Genomic DNA, 9,902 nt, shown 5'->3' on the forward strand with positions numbered 1-9,902 from the left:
GTGAGCGGGTGGCGAGTGCTGCTCGGCCTTGGAGCGAAGTGTGGCCCTGTGGTCACGACTATGGTCAGCACGCCTACAACACCATCGGAAAGTTGTTAAATTCTCACACTTGCTGGGGAGAGAATTCAAAGGGAGCTAGACGGGGTGATAAGGAACAAAAAGATCTACTTTGTCACTCCATAGTTGCTAACAGCTAACAACAGACTTTTCAGAAAAAAATTAAAAAGCATCGCCGCTTGAAGCTTCTCTCACTCTCTTTTTAACTTGATATTGAACACAAGCCACAGACCCAGCAGTAGGGCTGAACGATATGGACAAAATTTCATATCTCGATATTCATGCCAGATATCTCGATATCGATACGATACGATATGACTTCGGTTCGGTGAAAACCAAGCATTTTTCAGAAAAATAAAAACATCAGAAATCAAAAAAGAGTGCAGTTTTATTGATTAGAACTCACTGCCAGACATCAACATTAACATAAAGTCACTCAATAATAAATAATAATCAAAATATTTTACTGTAGCTCCGCTTTAACGATAAATAACCAATGCAGTTAGAGTTAGAGTTCAGTACATGTTATTGATTATTGATTGGACGCTGCAGCTGAACGGACTGTCACAACATCACTGCAGTTTCATGACGGAGTGAAGACAGATTACAGATTAAACTCATGTTTCACTCCCATGTTTCATATTTGATTTATTTTCTGTTTCAACAATTAAATATCTAAAAATGTTAACTTTCAATCTGATGAACAAAAGAACCAGAAACAACTTTCTTAATGTATTACTGCGCATGTGCAATCCCCCCATTTGTCCAATCCTTGTTTTCAGTAAACGAAATAGAGAAAAGAGTTTTCCACTCGCTGTTTTAATTCCCAATTTCGATTTTCCAACACATCAATGAATTTTTTATTATCAAAACAAAAGATGGGGAACGGATTATTTTGGTTTATTTCTCTATTTTTATTTTGTAATTTCAAAACTAAAAACGGATCGGCTGCGAAATACACGTCGCAATTTTCACCAAGCACGACTTGCACAACACCTCGCTCTGGTCGACATCATCCTTTCTAAATCCAAAATACCTCCAAATAATGGAGGATGATTTATGTTTTGGCACAAAATTAGATTCTGCACTGCCACCGGCTGCATTATCCTCCGCACTCATGTCTCTTTTCTTCCGTTTGGATTTCTCCGCTCTTCTCCGCTCCGTGTGTGTGTGGCTGTGTGCGCCTCACGTCTCCCTCACTCCCACCCTCCTATGTTTGTCATTGGTTGGCTTCAGCTGTCGATCAACAGCAAGCATGAAATAAGCTTTGTGGTTGGCTGGCCGTAGTGGTGCGTTCAAGGGCAATCTTAAAAGTAATGTTTATGGAGACTGCTCGCGCTGTACAAGCAGGGCGAGCGGAAATATATCGTTTATATCGTTGCTTTCCCGTTATTAATGTCTTGAATGTTCATATCTCGATATAGATACGATAACGATATATCGTTCAGCCCTACCCAGCAGCACATATACAATCTCCTTCCTTCTTCGTTTGTGTCACACTCAAGTACATCACAGCAGTTTGGCTCCAACCCCGCCTACTCCTGCACCGGGTACTGGATTGTAGTGGAAAAGAAACCGGGCCAAGTTGGGTCGAGCTGAGTTGAGATGACTAGAGCCGAGTAGGTTCTAGTGGAAAACCACCAAACCGAGTTGAGGTGAGCCGGGTCTGGTAGGTACGGGTGGAGAAGCAACTTTACATGCAGGCACCGTGACGGGCAATAGTGGGAAATGCTTCACAAAGAAATGCCAGTATGTAAGCGCCTTTAGAGTGAGCATCATGTTCATTTGCATTCACAATTCTATGAGGCTTTGTCTTCGACTTCCCCTGCTTGCCATCAATATAGGCTAAGTTTATCATACTCTCTTGTGGTCCTATATTTGGAGACAGCAACCTCACTCATTCGTGAGTCTACCTCAACTTCTCCACTTCTTCCTGCAGAGTACTTTACGATTTCTTTGAATTGTTTTCAGACATTTCAGGCTCCTTAGATGAACCACGTTGTAACGACTTCGCTTGTGTAGCACTTCTGCTGAACTGTTAGTACATCTTCAGCTTCAGCTTTCACACCACCCACCTTTACATTCCATGCTGAAATTTGATTTAAACCTTGGATTTCCCCAACGCTAACGAGAGGCTTTTTATAAAGCTGCCTGTTTTGAAGCTACAGCCTCATAACGTTGTTCATGATTCACTCAGCTCTCCTGAGATGTCAGCATCTAATAAGCAGCATTCACAAAATCAGAGAAGAGAGCTAGCATTATACTTGGCTCAGATGTAAATCCACTGGAAGGAGGAAAAGATGGGACATAAACATTGATGAGCAACTGCGAAGACAGATTCTGATGGACTATTAACCACAATGATTCCCAAACTTTATCTTGTGGCTCTGCGGCCCCCCCACTTAGGGAACCACTGACTCTCTAAGTGCTGCTACAGCTACTGAAGTTATAATTACCAGTCATTATACAATCAGAGTAAAATAATCATTAAATATGCAGGAATTGATCAGCCAGTAATTGAAACGGGACGAGTGAAACTGAAGGGAGTAAATGTGATAGCTGATGTGTAAACCTTTACCCTGCTAACAAAGGCTAAGACGCTAAAAATAAAACAGCTGCAGCTCACGGCCTGCAGCCTCAGCTACCTTTTTCTGTTGATCAGTTTAATGTCTGCAGTCGAGTATAGTTCAAAGAAAGAAAATTGGAAAAAGAATTGGTCCAAAATCAGTGTTGGCAAATCAGACTCCTAAAACAAATCTGCAAAGAAAAACCCCCTTGCAACTTAAGCGTCTCTCTCACATACACAGTTGCAGGTTATTCCCTCCTTCAGCCCCACAAAACAGGCTGGGAACCACGGCAGGACTATACTGTTCTCTTTTTAACCAATACACCACCGTTTCCTCTTTTCAGCTGTCAAGATTTGCCATCTTTTGTTGTGAGAATAAATATACATCTTAGGTTTGGTCCAGGCAAAAGAACCAATGATATATAATGCTTTTGTGAATTTTAATACACCCAAAGATGATTTGATTGCCTTCTTGAGAAGCGATTACCAAGTAATGATCATTACAGACATGTCTAGGACAAACCTGCATGCTTTATCTAACACACAAACATCTGGACTGCACAGCCTGTTACTTACAGGCTGCATGACGACTGTTTTGAATGAAAGTCTGGTTTCGAAACTTGCACTGATACAACGAATCCATGTTAGGATAGATACACTATAAGCAGCATTCCTTTTTACAGATTTCTCCTGGGATTAAACATACATTTATCAAAAGATGTGAGGAGCAAATTTTAGAAACATAAGAAACCATATTACAACTAAAAAAGTCTAAACGGGTAGGATAAATAGGAAACAGATACTGTCCAAAGGCAGAAACAAAAACAAGACTGACATTCTTTGTGGTTTAAGACAGACAAATAAGTGGAAAAACTTGAGCTCTGAGCCTGATGTCTCTTGACTCGATGTTTTATCACCTTCCAACAGTCTTATCTAACCAAGTAAGCTGATAAAAAGCATTCAGGTCTGGCATCCTTCAGTTTTCCACCCCACCATAATGGCCTGTTTTCAGATCTGCTGCTGTCAGTGATGCTGGAAGTCAAGTCTGTGTTCACTTTTCCTAAAATACAAGTCACATGCACCATATTCTTTGTTTCACACTTTGATCTATCACAACAACAAAAAAGTACAACAAAGTTCATAGTCTGCAACAATAAACGGTGTGTGATTGTTTTACTCCCAACGTGACTTCTTCATCTTCCCAGCAGCAAGCAGAAGCTCTAACCATGCCGACCACGAGGCTGTTTTTAGAAACAGGAGGCCCCACCAAAAATGGCCCACAAGTGCATTTGCGTCAAATACGGAAGAAAAAAGTGGCGAGGGAAGGAAGAAGTAATATATATATATATATATATATATATATATATATGGCCGCTCTGGAGGTCATACATCAAAAGAAGATATGAGCTCCAACCCTCTAATCGAGTTTCCAACGTTGACAAATCATTCCCAAAACATGCTACAGGACAAAATACAAAACTGACCAAGAAAAAACTTTTTCCATGTCAATATAAATGCACTTTATCTCACCATATGGTTTCAGAAGCCTTCGAGATGCTGGAGATTAACTGCTGCAGTTATTGCTTACAAGCTGAGCGTCGTGTCTAACAAATCACCAATAACAGCTCTTTTGGGATCCGACTTTGAGCAGGGTCATAAGTGTGCATGCGGTGGAGGTAAATGGCTGCAAGGAGCGATTATTTCTACCACTTTACAATTCCCTGCCAGAATCCTCCCCTACGGCACGGAGCATATGTCGCAGAGCGCGATCGTGTTCATGCATCACTTCTGTCCCAGAGGAGCACAGAACATACACACAAGTGCAGACTTCATCACTCCCTTCTCCAGCTGACAAGCAAGCGTGCACAGAAGGTGTACGTCGCCCATCAAATAAACACGCATTCAACGCTAACGCGTTAGATGTGACGTGCGGAGAAAGGCCTGGGTGTGGCTGTGGCTGCGGAGTAAGTGGCACCATAAATCAGCTGGGAGCCCGGCCCTGCAGGAGCAGCTGTTCCCCGGGGACCCGGGGTCACATCCATTCAGCTGGTGGCCACCGACTCCGTTCTTTCAACTCCCCCGACCGTCCTACATTTACCCTCCTCTTCAATTAGCCTTCCTTCCCCCTCCTCTTCTCATCCTTGTCCTTCCTCTGCCTTCATTGCCTTCCATATCTCCTTCTGACATCCCCCCCCCCCTCCTTCTCTCTGTCCCTGCCTCTCTTCCTGCCTCCATTTCCCTGATTAAACGGAGCTCCCAGGCTCTGGCTGGACACGAGGGGGGGGAGTGCACACGGTCAGCTGTATCTCAGGCTTTCATCTTTCTGCTCCTCTTCAGAGGAGTGGTGGGGAGGGGCCGGGGCTCTCCCACTCTCATCAAAGGAAGTCCAGCAGCATGTCAATCACGCTCGTACAGGTCTGTAAAAAAGGCCAGTGTTTGCAGTCTGCCGCCTCTGGTGCATCCAGGAGCCTGACAGAAAACACACACTGCTCTGATTCATGCAGTCCCGGGTTCCAGCCTCCTAACGGGACTCTCCCTCCGGGCTGTCAGCCCCTCATGTCAGGAGATGCCTGGATGATTCAAATGAAGTAACGGAAGATAACTTCTTTATATGGCCTTCCTTTACAAGGAGCCACGAGGGTGGCGCAGTGGGTTAAGCAAGCGGCTCATATACTGAGGCTACAGTCCTCAGTATAAGGTTGCAGGTTCGAATCCTGGCCTGCGAACCTTTGCTGCATGTCATCCCCATCCTCTCTCTGTACCCCCTTCCTGTCTGCAACTTGAATAAAGGGCCACTAGAGCCCAAAAAAAAAGGAGCCACGACCGGCCTGTTGCGTTTGCCCAGTTAAATAAATAAAGGTCTACAGTGCAGGAGAGTTTAATTATCACGTTTAAGTACTACTACTACTGTCATTTAGCAGACGCTTTTATCTAAAGCGACTTACATCTGCATCTACATCTTCATCTGGCTTCATAGACAAATAGAGCTGCGTATCATCAGCATAGCAATGAAAGTGTATGCTGTGATTCTGGATTATACTTCCCAATGGCTGCATGTATAAACTGAACAAGATTGGCCCTAGCACTGAACCCTGCGGAACACCATAACAGACCCTTGACTGTTCTGAAGAAACCTCATGTACAAACTGGAATCTGTCAGATAGATATGATTTAAACCAACGTAGAGCTGTCCCTTTAACCCCAACAACATGCTCTAACCTGTGCAGTAAAATGTCATGATCTACACAGTGTGAAAAGCAGCACTGAGGTCCAGTAGAACCAGTATGGACACTAGTCCCTTATCTGAGGCCATAAGAAGGTCACAACACAAGCACAAAATCACATAGGAGGGTACAGATGGATAAGTGCATTCAGAAAAGAACCCGCATTCAAAAAAGAAAATAACTTTTATATTTTAAATTGTGATGGAAATGAAAATCCTTCTACAGTGATAACGTGTAACAATTTCAATTTTTACTAAATTAAATAGTTTAGGGGTTTATACAATGAACCCAATAATGGTTGACAAAAACTCAAACATTACTTTTTTTTAATGAATCATGCTGTGAGGAGGGAGTATTATGGTATGGCTTACCTTGCTGTCCTGGTGCGCGGGTCCGGGGCAGCATGCAGGAGCGGAGCCGCGTCCCTGTGATGAGCCGCGGGGGCGCGCAGGAGCGGCGGGGGCGCGCGGTGGGCACCGGGGGCCACGCGCTCCTCCGACTCAGATCAAAGCAGCGGTCCGCCGCCGCTCATTCCCCTTTAACTTCCACCAGAGGAGAAACCCCGAGCCAAGGAGGGGTATCTACACCAAAAACAAGGACCCAGAGGCTCGGGAAGAAAGAAAGCTGCGGCCCCTCGGTGCCTGGACAAACGTCTCCTCTTTGGTCTAAATCAGTCTGCAGCTGGGAACCAGTGAAAACCTTTCAGTGGAAACCTCTGAGTGAAAAACCTCTGAGCGAACATACAGGCTCTGCTGCTGGCGCCTTCACAATAAGAGACTGACATCAAGTCGCGAGAAAAGAGAATTCTCATATTTATTTTAATTCATATTTACGGCGGGATCAATTTATACTTAGTCTTCAAATATTATCCAGATAGTTTTTCAAATTTCAACCATTAAAGTTTACATTTACAAACTGCTTAAACTTTAATTACTGCACAGATTACTTTGTAATACTGTATTTGACCCGGTCTTTGTACGTTTTGACCGTATAGAAACATCACACAACACATAACACAACACATCACACAACATTTCACACAACTTGTCAGTTGTGTGAAATAAGACCTGGAAACAGGCATTGTGGCATAGAATTGTCAAATTGGTTTAATTCACCGTACGAATTGTTATAGATGACTTTTGTAATACTGTATTTGACCCCGTCTTTGTACGTTTTGACCATATAGAAATTTAATTCTTGCCATTGTAAGAATGAGATGTACCTGCTGTACTCTACTGCCCTTACTTTTTAACAACTTGTGCTTTTCAATATTTTACCTCTTTTCTTATCATTTTATTTCATTTTATTTGTTATTTATGTTTTAATTTTGTCTTGCCGCTTTTAATGTTGATGTAAAGCACTTTGAATTACCTTGTGTTGAATTGTGCTACACAAATAAACTTGCCTTGCCTTTAATTGTTTATCTCTGCAGTGGTACATGTGGAACCTCCACACGGCACAATATATAGCTGTTTATGTATACAATTATTTAGATGGATGTAATCATATAAGCAACTATAAAGTTATATGTCTATTTTACTACTAAAGACTTTTGCATATTTTACTTTAGAAATTAATTCAAGGCTGCCACTGGAAAGTCAGGCGTTTGACAATTTTCCATTTCGGTACAGAGAAAATAACATACCTGTTTTGGTAAGATGTGAAGATAAATCCAGTGACTGGCCTGACTGTCCTGTGCGCTTAAAATGTCATTATACGCTTTCCCGCGACCTTTATTTTGAAAGCTGATGACTAATTCCGGTGGTGATTTTACGAGCTTGACTGCGGAGCCTCCGCCTGCGTCACTGGCCCGGCACCCCACACGCATCACTGCCTATTTATACAGATGCTGCTGGCTTACCCGTTAGTGACACATACTAGTCAGTAAGTCCACTGATGTGAGCTACATCATCATCTATCCATGGACAATCCGCCACAAACAACAACACAACTTGTTTTTTCATCATGTCTTTTTAAAAACAAAAATAAAGCCAACAAATAAAGCCAAAAGGGGTTATGACAGATTGGCTAGGATGGAAGTAGAGAATAGGTACTTATTGTAGCCCATGTGATTTTTGTTTTCTCTTTTTGCACAATTTTTATTTAATAAAGAGTGGTGTTGTTTGAATTAAATTGTATTTGCATAAAATATAATAGCTAATATGATTACATGATTTCTGTTTTTATGTGAGGGTTTACAGTGCGGTCTGAGCTAGAAAAGAGGCAAAAGTGTCAGCATGTTAGTTGTCTGTAAGGACCCCAGCTGCAGGAGCTGGGGTCAGCTGCAGCAAATCCCTCTGACCCCTGCAGGCTTAATCACCTATGAATGAATTTACAAAAAGTATGACAACCACAGCAGGTTTCTGAGTTTACCGCTTCACCTGAAACCTCTTTTTTTGGGAGTCCCTTTCAGTGCAAATATTCAAGAGCCAGTTATTTATTTGCATTCAACTCAGTGGAAACTTTTGACTGCCCCTGCTCTGGGGATCTAGCAGGAAAACATGGAAGTAAAAACAAACCACTGGGTCCGGAAGCTGCTGGAATTCTGTCTATTCTCTGGAGGGTGTTTGCAAGGGGCTGCAACTCCTTATCTCCCAGTGTGCCTGAGTATTTGAAACGCGCATCTCTGTTTTGCATTATATACTTTTTCTAATGTGAGTTGATGAAGTAAACCTAATTCAGCTGCTTGTCACAAATGAAAGCCTTTCTTTTCAGTTGGTTCAGCCGCTGCTTTTTCCATAACAGACACCTGGATATGGTTGAGAACTTGCTTCGTCGGACGGTTCTGATCCTTCCAGAGGTCCCTATGTACGTCATGGCCAGAAGAAGGACTGAGTTCACTGATGGTCAAGATTAATATTGTGTTGAAAGACGGACTGCTTTGACATATCCTGTCATAGCAGACATGAGGCAAAGCAGATGCTCACACGGGCTGTGTTCAGTTCACATGTTGGACTTCTTCACAATCTGGATTTACCATCACATCTACAGAAGAGGGAACTGAATTAGCATCCCCAGACATGTTATATTGAAAATAAGGTGTATTAAAATAGCTAAAAGAAAACAAACAAAGAAAAAACTTTAAATTCACTTTGCTTCATGACACATTGTTGGTTGTGCTGTCAGGGATTTAAGAGACTGACTTCACGTCCTGTGGTACGTTACTGTGTACAATACCAGTATTATGTCAGTATTTCCCTGAACCTTTGGACAGCATGGCCACAGGAGCAAATACACCAGCAGGCAGCCTGGTCTGTGTACATCAACCCTCTGCTCCGCCAGTACCAGAGCCATCTCGTGGCCAGATAGAGAACTGCACATGTCAGTTCACAGGAAAGCTGAGAAAAAGAAGAGCTGCTTGATGTTAGTAAGGAATAGTGCGAGTAATTCAATTTTTCAATTCAATTTGATTTATATAGCATCTATTACAACAGAAGTTGTCTCTAGGATCTTTCCAGAGACCCAGAACATGACCCCCGAACAATTATTACATAAACAATGGCAGGTAAAAACTCCCCTTTAGGAGGGAAGAAACCTGGACCAGGACCGGGATCATAAGGGGGAACCTCCTGCCGGAGGCCAGTCGGGTAGAGCAGGAAAAGGGAGATAGGAAAGAGAGAATGAAGAATTTAGACCAGCACAACAAACTACAGGAACAATGGAGAACAATGATGCTGATGAGATACTTATAATTAATAAATGAGAAAGGAAGAGAAGAAGGGGAGAGAAGGAGGGGTGATGGGCACCACCCAGTGGATTATGTTGTCATAGCTCAGCGTAGCTCTATAGCAGCATCTCTACTGTGAAGCTCAGACCAGCTGCTCTAGTCTGGTCCTGCAGCTGCAGCTACGACTACTGGCCCTAACACACTACAGTTACACTAACTAGAGGTTGACTAACACTAACTTGAGGTTTATTAAACACTAACTTGAGGTTTATTAAACACTAACTAGAGGTTTACTAAACACTAACTAGAGGTTTACTAACACTAACTACAGGTTTACTAAACACTAACTAGAGGTTTACTAACACTAACTACAGGTTTACTAACACTA

The 9,902-nt window shown here is 42.6% G+C and overlaps 1 protein-coding gene across 2 annotated transcripts in view; it reads right to left on the minus strand.

The window, feature by feature from the left end:
* The window catches only part of itgb1a (integrin, beta 1a), a 48,877-nt gene extending 42,336 nt beyond the window's left edge, over positions 1–6,541 (minus strand). For both annotated transcript variants that reach the window (XM_061713933.1, XM_061713932.1), the window contains exon 1: positions 6,219–6,541. The gene's annotated coding sequence lies outside the window, so the exon portion shown is untranslated. The remainder of the gene's footprint in view (positions 1–6,218) is intronic.
* Positions 6,542–9,902: the final 3,361 nt, after the last annotated feature.

The sequence above is a fragment of the Cololabis saira genome, chromosome 22 (genome assembly GCF_033807715.1).
Source record: "Cololabis saira isolate AMF1-May2022 chromosome 22, fColSai1.1, whole genome shotgun sequence".
Classification (NCBI taxonomy): Eukaryota; Metazoa; Chordata; class Actinopteri; order Beloniformes; family Belonidae; genus Cololabis; species Cololabis saira.